Source organism: Oratosquilla oratoria, chromosome 22 (genome assembly GCF_046742065.1).
Source record: "Oratosquilla oratoria isolate Oo_2021 chromosome 22, ASM4674206v1, whole genome shotgun sequence".
In the NCBI taxonomy this organism is placed as follows: Eukaryota; Metazoa; Arthropoda; class Malacostraca; order Stomatopoda; family Squillidae; genus Oratosquilla; species Oratosquilla oratoria.
Window position 1 is genome coordinate 34,366,318 of NC_134798.1, and position 17,500 is coordinate 34,383,817.

Here is a 17,500-nt window from a genome sequence, read left to right on the forward strand (position 1 = left end):
TTTATGTCTGTTTATTTGTGTGAATGTTTGTTTGTTTGCAATCACAAAGGTTTAACTATAATCCATTTTGTAAAATGTAAAACAACAACAACTTGGGTTCCTTTAAAGTGTTCACTAGCCTCATACAATAATACATGTTAAGTCCGGCTAAAATTGATATTTCAAAGCATAAAAGTGCCTTAAATATAATTTCTTATTTCATGATAAAATTTTATATTAACTTATACTGCATTGAATAAGTTAATAGTTGATATATTTGTCCTATATACAATGTTAGGTTTTTAGTTTTGATATATTTGTCCAATATAAAATGTTAGGTTACAAAGAAAGCAATGGCCTTCGCTAGTGGAGCCAGGAATTTGAGTGTGCACGTCCTGTTTAATAGTAGTCCTTGATACATATATATGCATATATATATATATATATATATATATATATATATATATATACATATATATATATATGTACATATTAATATATATATACATATATGTATATATATGCATATATATGTATATATATACATATATACACACACACAATATATATATATATATATTCATATATATATAAATGTATATATATATATATTCATATATATAAATATATATATATATATATATATATATATATATATATATATATATATATATATATATAAACAAATAAACAAATAAACAAATAATTTATTAAGATGAATGGAAGACTTCCTGACTGGGAGAAAAATGAGGGTAGTAATTAGAGACAAATACTCGAAATGGGAAGAAATGATAAGTGGTGTTCCACAAGGCTTAGTATTGGCTCCAATCATGTTTTCCATATACGTAAACGACATGGACGAAGGAGTTGAATATTATATGAATTTCTTCGCAGATGATGCAAAAATATTAAAGAAAGTATCAACAAATGAGAACTGTGACTCATTACAAACAGACTTGGACACAATCTGGAAATGGACTCAAAAGTGGGAGGTTAACTTTTACATCAAGAAGTGTAGTATAATGGAGTTTGGTAAAAGCAAAAACAGAATTAAAAAAATGGTGAAAATGAAATAAAAAAAAATGCACTCGGAAAGGGACACTGGACAGATATATATATATATGAAAAAATAGGTGAAACATACAACCTACTAAGGTCAATGAAAGTGGCATTTGAATACTTGTTGGATTGGCAACCGACACCCGAACACCAACCACGGGAAACTGGACACTCTTATGCATTTTTAATCAAATGACACCACTCCTTACTTTTCACTTCATTACCCAAATGTTCCTGTCAACCTGAACTTCAACTTCACACTCTTTACGAGCAGAGAAAATCTGTCGTTCAATAAATTTAAAACTCAGTTTCCCCATATTTCTACCAAATATAAATGACTACGGCACAATTCCTTTCTATTTAACAATGCCTCCTATTTCCTTTCTGACATCTGAAAAGTTCATAGTTTTATATTTTATCCTACACCAGTATAAAGTTTAGCAGCTATCACTTCAATAACTTTGTTGACATTTGGTCTTAATATTCACATTTGTTTTACTATCTCTCTCTCTCTCTCTCTCTCTCTTTCGCAACAAGTACAATGAAGAGTGTGACTCCATTACAGGCATCATAAAAAGAGGAGTCACTCTCACTGACACAGACGCTTCTATCAGCATCAGAATTTTTAGCAAGCAAAACCTGACCAAGTCCTAGATAATGAGGAATAACACAGCACCCAAGATCCCGAAAGAGGTCTCTGCCAATGTAATATATAAGTTTTCATGCCAGGAAGGCCGCTGTTACGGCTCCAATTCTTACATCGGTAGAACTTGCACCACACTGAAAAGGTGTCTCCAAAACCACCGAAACCAAGGATCTATCTTCCAACACTTCATTGACCACCACGACATGAAGCCACCTCCGAGCACATAGAAAAAAACAACATTATACTCCACAGAGAAGAAAATGTTAAAAGACTGCTAAAACTTCCCATCACCCCACCATCAATGTGTAGCGGCCTGCAGACTTTACCTTCCCTGCAGCCCGCCACCAAGAAGGAGATGCGCCTAAGCCAGTGGTTCCCAACCCCAGGGTCGCGAGGGTGTTTTTGAGGGTCGCCAGAGGGTCTTTTTTTTTTTTTTTTTTTTTTTTTACTTTTTTTCATTTAAGTTTCAAATGTATTTAAATTCATTGTGCTAGTAAATATAAACTGAACTATAAAAACGAAAGTTTATAAACATTATGCAAGTACGTAGAAATGTAACATGAAATGGTTGAATTTATTATTACAATTAGGGTCGTGACTCCAGGCTAAGAGTGGATTTAGGGTCGCAGCCAAAAAAGGTTGGGAAACACTGTCCTAAGCCCTCACTGGAACATAATATAGCGCCCGTCAAAGCTCCCAGGAACACCTTGCACCACAATGCCCACCAGAGCTTAATGCCCCCTCAGTAACAACACCAGCTCACAGGACCATGGACCAGAAGTCAGCCCAGAGCTTCTACCACTCACTCTGTGGTGAGACTGACGACTTCCCCTAGTGACCTCCTCCAGGAACTCAAATTGACATCTCCCACTTTCCTCAGTAACCTTACCAAGGGACTCCCATTGACCTTTTCTACTTCTCCCAGTGACCTCACCCAAGATCTCCCATTTCTCCCGATGACCTTACCCAAGAACTCCTGTTGACCTCTCCTAATTTTCCCAGTGACCTCACCCAAAGACTGCCGATTACCTATCCTACATCTCCAAATAACCTCACTTACAGTACAGGTCAACGAGCTGACATTGTTCTTCACCAGATTTTCACCTACAGCAGCCCTTCAAGATAGATAGTCATAGTTCTTCTCACCCTGAAAAAGCCTCTTGGGAGAGGCGAAAAAACTTAAGTTTTCGGTGTTTATGTCAACAGTTTTATTGTACTTTTATACAGATATATTATAATCGTTGGGCTCCATCGGCGTCTATTAATACACCCTTTCACATGATGTTGAAATCATAAATAATTATGTTCAAACCTTGAAGTATGAGAATAAAATGTCATTCTTGAAACCGAAGATACTGAATATCAAAATAGTCAAAGCTATTAGTGCAGTTGACTTCAATTAAAAGTATATATATATATATATATATATATATATATATATATATATATATATTGTATATATATATATATATATATATATATATATATATATATGTATATATATATAAAGGAAAATAATAAATAAAGTTATGATCGAGCGCTTTCGTCTATTCAGACATCCTCAGGGTACATAAAATGATGAAACAAACATGAGTATTTACACAAAGTGGGAGTATTGCAACACTAGAGTAATAGTGTTGTAATATTGAATAAGAACGATTACACTGATAAAATGAAAACTTTGTTGAGTGATGAAAGTACTAAGTTAAAGAAAAATCCTTTAGAATCGGTCAACATCAATTTTAAATAAAAATTAAAATAATACTTAAAAGGTCATGAACATTTAATCAAAGAGTTCTCATCTACTAACACATCTCCATACAAGTATGGGTTAATCAAAACTCACAAGCCCGATAACCCTGTGAGACCTATCACTTGTTCCATAGGATCCGCCAGTTATAAATTGTCTAAGTGGCTTGTGTCCATCTTAAGTCCTCTTGTCGGTTCCCTCCTAAGTAACCACATTAAGAACAATGTAGACTTAGTTAATAAGCTTTACAACCTAAATTTAGATTACGATTTTGAATTAATGATCTATGATGTTACTTCGTTATTTACTCGTGTTTCTTAAAGAAGAACTGAAGAACATGAGTTGCTACTACCTACCACCACTATCATTGATTTAATCATATCATCCATTGTTGATTAAAATTTTGTGTTTGACGGGAAATATTTCCAGCAAAAATTTGGTATGGCTATGCGCAACCCAATTTCTCCAGTTCACAGCAATCTTTACATGGAATTTTTTTGAGACAAAGTTATGACTTAAAATTCTCCCCCATAATGCTGTATGGTATAGGTACATTGATGATATCATATGTATTTGGCCTGACAATGATGATCCTACTTTGTTCTTATCTAAACTTAATGCCTTGGTCCCTTCTATCAAATTCACCATGGAAATAGAAGAAAGTAATCATTTACCTTTCCTTGATGTAATGATTTACAGAAATGAAAGGTCTTTCAAATTTGATATCTACAGAAAACCCACCAATGTCCTTTCATATGAATATTTCTATTCATTTCATAATTACGGGACAAAAATGTCAGTGTTATTATCAACATTCCTTAGAGCGTATAAAATTTGTAGTCCGGAGTTTTTGGATGATGAATTCTTAAGAATATATGACATAGCTTCAAAATTAAAGTATCCTAAGCACCTCGTACATAATTCTTATAAATGTAGAAAAAATATTTCTAAGCACCTCGTACATAATTCTTGTAAATGTAAAAAAAAATCTATAAGGAAAATGCCAGTAAAACCTTTAATGTAAAAAACTTACCTATTCTTCCTTTTCACGAGAATTTGTCAGACTACCTCATATTCTTAAGACTTTCACCATTCAAGTAGCATTTAAGAACTCCAATACAGTGAGAGGCCTTTTAATTAAAAACTCTCCTGATAAGGAAGAAGGGTGTATATATTCAATTCAATGTAAAAATTTAGGCAATTGCTTTATAGGTCAGACTGGAAAAGAATTAAAAGTAAGGTTAAAGCAACATCAATATAGCGTCAAGAGTGGTCAAATGTCTAACACATTATTTGTTCATTTAAGGGATTTTAATCATTGCATTAATTGCGAGGGTGCCAAAGAAATTGTTAGAAATAAGTCATATTTCATTAGAAATATAACAGAATGCTTGCTTGATCCCATTTAGGTAGATGTCCTTCTTCGGCTATGTGCTTCACGAGTGCGTTGGTGTTACGGTGGTATTGGACATCGGCTCTGTATTCTTTTAATCTTGTGAATAGCCCCCTGTAAGTTTGTCCGATATAGGTACTGTCATACCCTGAACAAGGAACTTTATAAATTTAACTTTCGGTATTCCTATTTTCTATCTTTGGTTTATTAAGGTCACTAATTATCTTACCCGCGTTACAAGAGATGCGGATATCCGGAAATTATCAAAGAAAACAGCACGGCACGCATCAAGAGAAGGGAAAAAGACGAGGCATCAGATCAACAGAAACACCCCCACGGAGTGTCAGCAAGACCTACACGCAGGAATTTGAGCCTCCTTGAACTCAAACCTATTGACTTATCCTTGTTCTTTACCCACACATTTCCTGTATATATTGCCAGCTTTTCTGTAGTGTAAACATTGCTTCTGAAGAAGCACCATAGTGCGAAACTATATGTGTGTGTATTCATATATATACATATATATATATATATATATGTATATATATATATACATATATATATATTTGTAAATATATATATACATATATATATATTTATAAATATATATATACATATGTATATATATATATATATACAGTATATACATATATATGTACATATATATATATATATATATATATATATATATATATATCTGTGTGTGTGTGTGTGTGTGTGTGTGTGTGTGTGTGTGTGTGTGTGTGTGTGTGTGTGTGTGTGTGTGTGTGTGTGTGTGTGTGTGTGTGTGTGTGTGTACTAGTATACTGGAAAAAGTACAACGGCGAGCCACAAAACTGATTCCAAATATCTGAAATAAATCATATGAAAATGGACTAAAACATGAATCTGTTTTCCTTAAAAGAGCGTAGACTCTTAGGTGACTTGATAGAGGTCTTTAAGATTCTTAAAGAAATTGACAATATCAAAAGCGAAAAAAATAAATTTTTCACATTTAAATGAGAATCCGACAAGAAATAATGGTCTCAATTAGGAAGTGGGTAGAAACAACTTCGCCAACCGTGTAGTTAATGAAAGGAATAAATTTCCTGCAGAGGCAATGCAATGTAGTTAAGTTCGAAGCTTTAACATTTGTTTAGATAAACATCTAAGCAAAATGCAGTAATGCCTCCCATTTACTTTATATTATTTGTTATTATTTGTCTGTTTATTATTATTTGCTTGATTTTCATTTATCATCATTTACGTCAATTTATTATAATTTACTATTTACCTATTTGTTTATTACTTAACTATACCTATGCATTTATTTATTTATTCTATCTATTATTATTTATAATATTATTTACCCCTCCTGGGGTATTGTCTGTATGTTATTGTGGCAAAATAGCATGCAGTTGATACTTTAGGGTCTATATGGGGCACCCCTACGGACCAGAGCCACACATCCTTTTGGCTGTGATAGAAGAAAACTCTTTCACAGATTGGTTACAAAATAGGACGAGGGAGTCATATGAGAGGTACAAAGAAAAGAAAAGAGAAGTAAAGCACAAAGGAAAGGAGGCAAAGAGGAGAGCAGATGTGAAATGGGGTAAGGGTATGACAGAATTTTTTTAAAGTAATAAAAAGATGTTTTGGAAAGAAATTAAGAGAGGAAGAGGAGGCGAATCAAGTAGGGAAGAAAAGGTAAAAGGTGCAGATGGAGAGATGATAATGGAAGAGAAGGCAGTAAGGGGAAGATGGGCAGAATATTTTAGGGAGTTGCTAAATGTGAAGGAGGATAGGGAGGGAAAGGTAGTTGCAGTGGGAAATGCGAAGAAAATGACCGTGGTGAGTGAGGATATGGAGGAAAAATAAGGAAGGATGAAGTGAAGGCAGTTGTTAAGATGATGAAAGCAGGTAAGGCACCTGGTCTGGATGGATTCTATGTAGAATGTCTAAAAAAGGAGGCACTGTGATAGTGGACTGGCTGGTGAGGATATTTAATGATTGCTGGAGAGAAGGTAGAGTGCCGGAGGACTGGAGGAGTGCCTGTATAGTTCCACTTTACAAGGGAAAAGGGGACAAGTGTGAATGTAGTAGTTTCAGAGGGATTAGCTTGTTAAGTGTAGTTGGGAAGGCTTATGGGAGGATCTTGATTGAGAGGATTAGGAGAGGAACAGAAAGAGTAATTGGTGAGGAACAGTGTGGATTTAGGACGGGTAGAGGTTGTGTAGATCAGATTTTTGTGGTAAGACAGATATGTGAGAAAGCTATAGGAAAGGGGAAGGATGTTTTTTGGGCTTTTATGGATCTGGAAAAGGCTTACGACAGGGTAGACAGGAAGGCACTGTGGGAGATCTTGCAGATATATGGGATAGGAGGAAAGCTTCTAGGAGCTATCAAGAGTTTTTACGAGAGTAGTAGAGCATGTGTCAGGATTAGAAATGGAGAGAGTGAGTGGTTCGAGGTAAAGGTGGGACTTCGTCAGGGATGCGTTATGTCGCCCTGGCTGTTCAACTTGTACATGGATGGGGTAGTGCGAGAGGTAAATGCAGGGATTGGAGATGGTTAAAGAAAATGGAGAAAAGTGGGAGGTGAGCCAGCTGTTGTTTGCGGACGACACTGCGCTTGTGGCAGGATCGGAGGAGGGATTGAGGAAGTTGGTGATAGAGTTTGGGAGAGTGTGTGAAAGAAGAAAGCAGAAGATGAATATGGATAAAAGTGAGGTGATGAGATGTACAAGGAGTGAAAGTGGTAGCAGACTGGAAGTGAGCATTATGGGAGAGCGACTGGAGGAAGTGGATAGTCTTAGATACTTGGGTGCAAATGTGGCAGGAAAAGGTGGAGTGGGGGTGGAGGTAGAATGTAGATTGAAAGAAGCGGGTAAATACCTTGGTGGATTAAAAAGTGTAATAAGGAATAGACATTTGGGAATGGATGCTAAGAGGAGACTGTATGAAGGAGTGATTGTGCCAACAGCACTGTATGGGGCAGAAATATGGAACATAAGAAAGGAAGAGAGAAGGAGTTTGGATGTGTTTGAGATGAGGTGTCTGAGAAGTATGATGGGGGTTACTAGGCTAAATAGAGTGAGAAAAGCGAAGGTGAAGAGGAGAACAGGGGTGGGAAGGGAGTTGGGAGATAGGGTTGATGAAAGAGTATTAGGATGGTTTGGACACATGGAAAGAATGAGTGAAGAAAGACTAGTAAAAGAGGTAGCCTTTGGAAGGCAGATGTGGAGGGAGTGAATATGAGGGGACGTCCTAGGATGAGATGGATGGATAGGGTGAAGGGGGCTTTGGGGAAGAGGGGAATGTCTGTTGAGGAAGGACGGGAGAGGACAGAAGACAGGGGTGAGTGGAGAGTGGTTGTATATGGATGAGGTTGTGATGCATGAGGTGGAATGGGTGGGGGGATGGGGGTGAGGTAGTATGTGTGAATAAAATTTGACGCAGCCCGAAGTGATTTCTCTCCATCTTCTCCTTTTATGCATGGGGAGACGGAGAGGGGGGGGGGGGTCGCCGATTTAATGAAGAGGCCTTGCTGTGGATGTGCTGTGCCTTGCGACACTACTTCTGACCCAGGGCAGTGGACAAGGTGCAGGGATGACCCGTCATCCAGGAGGTGCTAAGATATGAGGGAGGGTGGAGGGGAGTGGAGTGTATTTAGGGATGGAATGGGTGGGAATGATTTTATGCCTTTCCCTTTTTGGCTACCTCCCTTGTGAGGGTGAAAAGCCTAGGTATATGTATGTATGTACAGTATTATCATTATTATGTTTTTTCGCATCCGACCTAAATATGGATTAAAAGGTCTCCTGTCGGCATGCTGCTCCATTAAATAAATAAATATATTTTATATATATTATATATATATGTATGTATAATATATATATATACATATATGTATATATATATGTATATATATATATATATATATATATATATATATATATATATATATGAATATATATGTATGTACATATATATATTTATATATATATGCATATACATATGTATGTATATATATATATATGTATGTATATGTATATATAATGCATATATATGTATACATATGAATATATATATATGTGTATATATATATACATTATATATATACATATATATATATATATATATTTATATATATATACATATGTATATATATATACGTATGTATATATAAGAGAGGAAGAGGAGGCGAATCAAGTAGGGAAGAAAAGGTAAAAGGTACAGATGGAGAGATGATAATGGAAGAGATGGCAGTAAGGGGAAGATGGGCAGAATATTTTAGGGAGTTGCTAAATGTGAAGGAGGATAGGGAAGGAAAGATAGCTGCAGTGGGAAATGCGAAGAAAATGAGAGTGATGAGTGAGGAGAATGGAGGAGAAATAAGGAAGGATGAGGTGAAGGCAGTTGTTAAGATGATGAAAGCAGGTAAGGCACCTGGTCTGGATGGATGCCATGCAGAATGTCTGAAATAGGGAGGTTCAGTGATGGTGGACTGGTTGGTGAGGTTATTTAATGTTTGCTGGAGAGAGGGTAGAGTACCGGAGGACTGGAGAAGTGCCTGTATAGTTCCTCTTTACAAGGGAAAAGGGGACAAGTGTGAATGTAGTAGTTTCAGAGGGATTAGCTTGTTAAGTGTAGTAGGGAAGGCTTATGGGAGGATCTTAATTGAGAGGATTAGGAGAGGAATAGAAGGAGTAATTGGTGAGGAACAGTGTGGATTTAGGACAGGTAGAGGTTGTGTAGATCAGATCTTTGTGGTAAGACAGATATGTGAGAAAGCTATAGGAAAGTGGAGGGATGTTTTTGGGCTTTTATGGATCTGGAAAAGGCTTATGATAGGGTAGACAGAAAGGCACTGTGGGAGGTTATGCAGATATATGGGCTAGGAGGAAAGCTTCTAGGAGCTGTCAAGAGTTTTTATGAGAGTAGTAGAGCTTGTGTCAGGATTAGAAATGGAGAGAGTGAGTGGTTTGAAGTAAAGGTGGGACTTCGTCAAGGATGCGTTATGTTGCCCTGGCTGTTCAACTTATACATGGATGGGGTGGTGCGAGAGGTGAATGCTAGGGTAGTGGGTCAGGGATTGGAGATGGTTAAAGAAAATGGAGAAAAGTGGGAGGTGAGCCAGCTGTTGTTTGCGGACGACACTGCGCTTGTGGCAGGGTCAGAGGAGGGATTGAGGAAGCTGGTGGTAGAGTTTGGGAGAGTATGTAATAGAAGAAAGCTAAAGATAAATGTGGGTAAAAGTGAGGTGATGAGATGTACAAGGGGTGAAAGTGGCAGTAGACTGGAAGTGAACATTAAGGGAGAGCGACTGGAGGAAGTGGATAGTTTTAGATACTTGGGTGCAAGTGTAGCAGGAAAAGGTGGAGTGAAGGTGGAGGTAGAATGTAGATTGAGAGAAGCGAGTAAATGCCTTGGTGGATTAAAGAGTGTAATAAGGAATAGACATTTGGGAATGGATGCGAAGAGGAGACTGTATGAAGGAGTGATTGTGCCAACAGCACTATATGGGGCAGAAACGTGGAACATAAGAGAAGAAGAGAGAAGGAGTTTGAATGTGTTTGAGATGAGGTGTCTGAGAAGTATGGTGTGGGTTACTAGACTGGATAGAGTGAGAAATGAGGAGGTGAGGAGGAGAACAGGGGTGAAAAAGGATTTGGGAGATAGGGTTGATGAAAGAATATTAGGATGGTTTGGACACATGGAAAGAATGAGTGAAGAAAGACTAGTAAAAGAGGTAGCCTTTGGAAGGCAGATGTGGAGGGAGTGAACATGAGGGGACGTCCTAGGATGAGGTGGATGGATGGGGTGAAGGGGGCTTTGGGGAAGAGGGGAATGTCTGTTGAGGAAGGAAGGGAGAGGACGGAAGACAGAGGTGAGTGGAGAATGGTTGTATATGGATAATGTTATGATTGCATGAGGAGGAATGGGCGGGGGGGGGGTTAGTATGTGTGAGTAAATTTTGACGCAGCCCGAAGTGATTTCTCCCCGTCCTCTCCTTATATGCAAGGGGGGACGGAGAGGGGGGGTCGCCGATTAAATGAAGCGGCCTTGCTGTGGATGTGCTGTGTCTTGCGACACTGCTTCTGACCCAGGGCGGTGGGCAGGGTGCAGGGATGACCCGTCATCCAGGAGGTGCTCAGATGAGAGGGAGGGTGGGAGGGGTGTGGAGTGTATTTGGGGATGAAATGGGTGGGAGTGTTTTTATGCCTTTCCCTTTTTGGCTACCTCCCTTGGAAGGGGGAAAAAGCCTTGGTATATGTATGTATGTATGTACATATATATATACATATATACATGTATATACATATAAACATATATATATATACATATATGTATATATGTATGTATTTAAATATATATATATATATATATACATATATACATATACATACATATATATATATATATATATATATATATATATATATATATTTATGTATATATTTATATATACATATATATATGTATATTTATATATATATATACATATATATATATATATATATATATTTATGTATATATATATGTATGTATGTATATATATATATATACATATATATGTATATATATACACACAAGTTTAGTGTGCATATATTTGTTTATTTATATGTATATGTACATATATTTTCCGATTATACAAATGAGAGTTATTTATATTTTCCCTCGATTAAACCTAGTTCCTGATATTATTTGCTCAAAGATTTTCCTTTCTATATTTGGTAGCGACCAGATATTTTATATTCATAGTGACTGTACCAAGGTTTGCTAGAATTTTAATTTTCAAAAAGAAAACCTATTCAAATGTTTATGGAGACTGAAAAGTGTTTTGTCTATTTGAATTTTTATACTATTTTATTTGTTTATCGTCTTGCTTTCTTTGAACTATGATTATAATTAAGTATGCTAGCCATAGAAAAATACTTCAGCCCTGGGTGTACTAAGTAAATGATTATTAAAAAAAAAAAAAATCAAATATAAAGATCAAATAGTTTCAAATTGTTGTAGATATTATGTAATTTTGTTTATTTTTTCGTGTTGATAAGACAAGATGCTGCTCTTAGTTTTTCTAACTGTACTAAACGAACGAACTTGGAATTGCTAGCATTCCGAGCTGGCAATGAATAATCAGGTCGGAGCTGAGTGATGTCGCTTTTGATAAGTTGCTGTTCTGCTTGATTGATCCTATATTGTACTCTATTTCATTATAGTGAAATGGCTCAAGTCGATCGTGAAAGTCACGAGCTGAATCGAGAAATTTATTTGATCCTTTTTGTTGTTTCGTCCTGAATAAAGTCATCTGATAGTACAAGTTATTTAGGCCAGTGGTTCCCAAACTTTTTTCTGTCATTTCCCCCCTGCACCCAGTTCAACCATCTAGATTTCCCCCTTCATGTGTATGAGGGAAAGATTAGTTAAAACACACTGTGACTATTTACTAATTTATTTTTCAAATGTACATATATACTGATAAACAGGCATTCTCTCTCTCTTTCTCTCAGACATGAGAAAATTCATCTGGGATTATTTTAGTTAGTAGGTAGTGTAATTATTTCCCCCCTTGTAGGTTCAAATTTCCCCCCAGGGGGAAATTTCCCCCAGTTTGGGAACCCTTGATTTAGGCATTTGTGGGACATTGTATTATGGAGTTAGAAGAATAGAATTAAAATAATGAAGGGAAGTGATGTATTGCTGAAGTAACCACAATCAAGAATAAAAAGTTATTGCTCCAGAGTGACATGATTTGTAACCAGTAGATCAGTGTAAAGAAATTACGGTAGTGTTTTTATATAATTAAAGGCAATTTTACACACGTCAGATGAGGGTTTATATGTCGGTAACCCCAATCGTTGGAAACTCCTGCAGATGATCATGGATACAATAGTAATAATGATAATGAAAAAAAAAATTGCTAAGTTTAGTAGCAATTTCACTAACGAGATGACTGTCAAAATGCCGGCATGCAAAAATGCATTCAAACAGAAAATAAAAACAGCAAGATAGTTTATTAACAGAGTTATTTTTGGGAATACAAAAGCAGAGGAAGCAAAATTGGAGTGACTAAGATGAAACAAGATAATTTTGACAGGAGACAACAATGGACTCTCAACAGTGACGAATAGATACCTCAGAGGTCCTGTTATTACAAAACTCCATTAGATGGCATAACGACCCAGTGACATTGGGAGTCAAAAAATCGGACGAACAAAAATCGGTGACGGAGGGTCAGTATGCAAACTCAATTAGACAGGAATTATTGTGTTTTTAAAGCAGTTTATTCCTTACTGCAATAAACAGACAGGAGGCATGAGGGACAAATAGGTTTAATTAATACGATAAGGAGAAAAGTATATCGCAAGACAGGGGGTAAATGTAACTGTCGATATATGGCCGGTAAAATGACAGCTTAAAAGATAATGAAGTGAAAGAAGTGTGTTCTGTTAATACATAGATAGTGGACATGGTAGAAAGACAGCTGCTTGTTGGAGTGAACTGGGCGTGAAGAGGTTGTGAGGACTCTGTCCAGGGAGAAGCACGTGATAAGATAATATCACAGGAAAATACAATGATAACCTATGAATAATTAGCAAATGGTGTAGTATATCTACAGGGACATGTATCTGGAATTTGATGTAATCAAAGGACAATCAAGAAAAGATGTCCCACCTATCAGCTGATTAGAACCACCTATTTCAGAGTTCAAGAAAGGTTATTACTTTTTATTTAACAGAAGAAGAACATTAGCTATAACCAAATATGATACTCCAAAACACTCAATCTGACAACGTAGTCTGTACTACAGTTACGTCATAACCTGTCACAGCAAAATTAATTTCACAAGAACTAATAACACTATGAATACAAACCTCCAGATTGAGGATGACACTAAAAGAGCAATGCATCTTCATTGTAGATATTCTAGATGTCTGTAGTCAATTAGAGATTTTCTTGAAGCATTGAGAAGGCAAAAGGGAGCGCTATACAAAACCTTCAGATAAGCACATGGTTTAATTGTTAGAGTGAAAATGACACACAAATATGAAACGACGGATTTGATGTCACTATAGATAATTTTTCAACTTGAGGACAAATGTTCTCACTGTAGACAACTGTATCGGGCACAAGACTAACAACCTTATTATTGAAGCCTCACTTAAGGACAACAAGAGCTATAACCTCACTGCAGAAGCACTGCCCAGTCCACACAGAAACCACAGGGGGACTGACTGACAGTATGGGGCACCTGCAACCCTCCAGCTGCTACATCAGCATGGAGGGTATCAGTAGCAGGAATAGAACCAATATCGGCCACAATATACGTCGTTAAGTATCCTTAAGAAAGCTTTAGAAAAAAAAAATCCGGAAGCTCATAGCATAAACAAAAGAAGGCATCTGGGTTCAAAAAGAAACATTGAGAGACATCGGGGTTCACGGGGATGTCTAGGGAAGGAAAGTTGCGGAGAGGTGAGGGTCGAGGAAAGGAAATATGGGTTCTGATTCAAGCCGATGTAATCACATGGGTTGTCACCTAGAATAATGGAAAGTAAAGATGATAGAGCTAGAATTCTCAAGGCTGAACAAAATGGCTTCTCCTTGCACTCCTTGTCAACCTCTTTTATTTTTTTTTTTTTTTAGATTTCTTCCTACACTTCATCTTCCTTTTATCTCTCTTTCGTTTTCTTCTTTCCCATTTACTCTTTTTCTTTTCGTCCATATACTTGTTCTTCATCTCCATCCTTCTTCTTCTTAGTCATCTTCTTCTTCTCCTTCTTCTTCTTCTTTTTCTCCTCCTCTTCCTCCTTCTTCTTTTTCTTCTTCTTCTTCTCCTCCTCATCCTCCTTCTACATCTTCTTTCTTCTTCTCCTACTTCTTCTCCTACTTCTTTTTCTTCTTCTTTTTCTTCTTCTTCCTCTTATTTTTCTTCTTCTTCGCGTTCTTCTTCTTCTTCTACTTCTTTTTCTTGTTCTTCTTCTTCTATTTGTTTTTCTTGTTCTTCTTCTTGTTATTCTTCTGTTTCTTCTTCATCTTTTTTTTTTCTTCTTCTTCTCCCTCACCTGCCGCTGGCTCAGCACACCTTTCTTACTCCTCTTGGTCCCACCAAAGTCATTATTCATCACACTAGATCACATCTCGATAATTATGATCATCATCTACATCTCTCTATGAAATTATCGACAATGAGGAATGTGATAACCGAATGAAGGCAGGTGTTGTAGCGTTGCAATCATATGTAAAAGTCCTAAGAACCCCATTGTTTGTGGACACGTAATTAAATTTCTGATTATTGTTGTATTTGCATTATCCTAATTCTATTAACAATTCCATAGCGCTCGTAGACAAGTACTGTGCATAGATATACATACATATATATATATATATATATATATATATATATATATATACATATATATATATATATATATACATATACATATATATACATATACATATATATATACATATATATGTATATATGCATATATACAGTATATACATATGTATGTATATATATACACATATATACATATATATATACATATATACATATATATATACATATATATATATATATATATATATGTATATACATAATACATATGAATATATAAATGTGTATATATATAGATATATATATATATATATATATATTTATATATATATATATATGTATATACATAATACATACGCATGTTCATATATATATATATGTATATGTATATATATATATCTGTATATGTATATATATATGTATATATATATATGTATGTATATGTATATATACATATATATATATATATATATATATATATATATTCTGATTAAAGTCAACTGCGCTAATAGCTTTAGCTATTTTGAAATACAACTTCTTCAGTTTGAAGAATACCTTTTTTCTCCATAGATCAAAGTATGAACAAAATCATTCATAATGTCAATTCCATGGATAAGGAGGTGTAGAGATAGGCGCTGATGAATGCCGAAAAATATAATAATGTTATGTAACAGTACAAAAAGTTATTGACACTGACACCGAAAACTTAATTTTTTTCGCTTCTTACAAAGGCTTCTTTATGTTGAGAACTACAACTCGATGACTATAAGTTCTACTTTCGATGAAGAGTAGGCGAAGAATGATGCATTATGGCTGACCGTCACACTTTATAGAAGTAGGAGAGGTCACCGAAGGTCCGAGGAAGTCACTAGGAGAGGTGACGGAGAATGACTCTGGGAGAGGTCACTGGGCGGAGTAGGCAATGTTGAAAGGAGTCCCTAGGTTAGGTCACTAGGAGGGATAGGGAAGGTCATCATTCTCGTCACAGACTGCATAGAAGAACCTCTAGCATGGCTTCTAGTTCTTGGTCCTGTGTGATGGGGGTATTGGTGTTAGTCCTTAGCTTTGTTTCCATTGCCTTCGTCAGCTTCCAAGTCACATCTGTAGATTATTGCTGGCAGAATGCATTGATTGTAAAATTTACGTTTCAAACATAAAGGTAGAGAGCCTCTCACGATTTTATTATACTTACCAAACACTTTCCAACCAATTGTAATACGTCTTTTTATTTCATTATCATGCTCTTTTGTCACTTTCACCATTTGGCCTAGATAATCATACTCATCAACTTCTTCAAGGCTCTCATCATCAATTACAATCTCTTTACTTTGAATTTTCGTGTTTAACATTACTTTGGTTTTGGTCTTATTCATTTTTAAACCTACTTTGAGACTTTCCTTGTTTAGATCATTCAGCATATCTTACAAGTCTTCTGTCCTTTCTGAAATAAGAATAATGTCATCTGCAAATCTTAGATGGTTCAAATATTCGTAATTAATCTTCAAACCTTTCTCTTCCCAACTCAACCTTCTGAAAATATTTTCCAACCAAGCTGTTAATAATTTGGGTAAAATGGTATCGCCTTGCCTTACTTCTTTTTTTATCTTGATCTTTTCTGAATTTTTATGTAGTCCAATTATAGCGGTACCTTTCGCATAAATCTTTTCTAAAACCCTTACGATCTGTTCGTTTGTACCCTGATTGCGTAGCGAGTTTAGTATTGCTATTTGTTCTACCGAGTCAAAGGGCCTCTCGTAATCTACAAAAGCTAAACAGAGAGGTATATTATATACTGTCGTTTTCTCGATTAGTTGGTTAATCGCCTGTAAATGGTCCAGAATCGAGTATCCCCTCCTAAAACCTGCATGCTCTCTTGGTTGGTTTCCATCTAAAACTTGACTCAGTCTATTTGTAAGGATCTTGGAGAATACTTTATATTTATTTGGATGATGGAGAACATAAACACAGGAAAAGGCTCGGAATCCACATTCAGTAAGTTTTTAAAATAACTCTGCAATTTTTCATTTATCTTGTTGGGTTCTGAAATAACACATTCGTCATATTCAATGTTATGCACCATACTCTTGTCTTTCCTATATGATTTTGCTAATCCAAAGATTTTCTTCTTACTACCTTATAGATCTTGTTCTATTGTCTCTCCTACCTTAGAATTAAATGCATTGTGGTTGATAGAAATGTATTATTCACTGGCAGCCATTCAGTGCTGTACAAATAATTTCCCGCGTTCGCATACTTACCAATTGTACTATCATAGTGGAGATGGGTTGAACGCAAAATTTCGTGTATGTAACTCGAGCATACAAATATATAAGAAAAGTTGCGCTTAGCT

At 35.9% G+C, this 17,500-nt stretch overlaps 1 long non-coding RNA gene across 1 annotated transcript in view; it reads right to left on the reverse strand.

The window, feature by feature from the left end:
* Positions 1–14,086, reverse strand: part of LOC143037222 (uncharacterized) — a 490,094-nt gene extending 476,008 nt beyond the window's left edge. Inside the window, exon 1 of the long non-coding RNA XR_012967456.1 lies at positions 13,688–14,086. This is a non-coding gene — a long non-coding RNA (uncharacterized LOC143037222). The remainder of the gene's footprint in view (positions 1–13,687) is intronic.
* Positions 14,087–17,500: the final 3,414 nt, after the last annotated feature.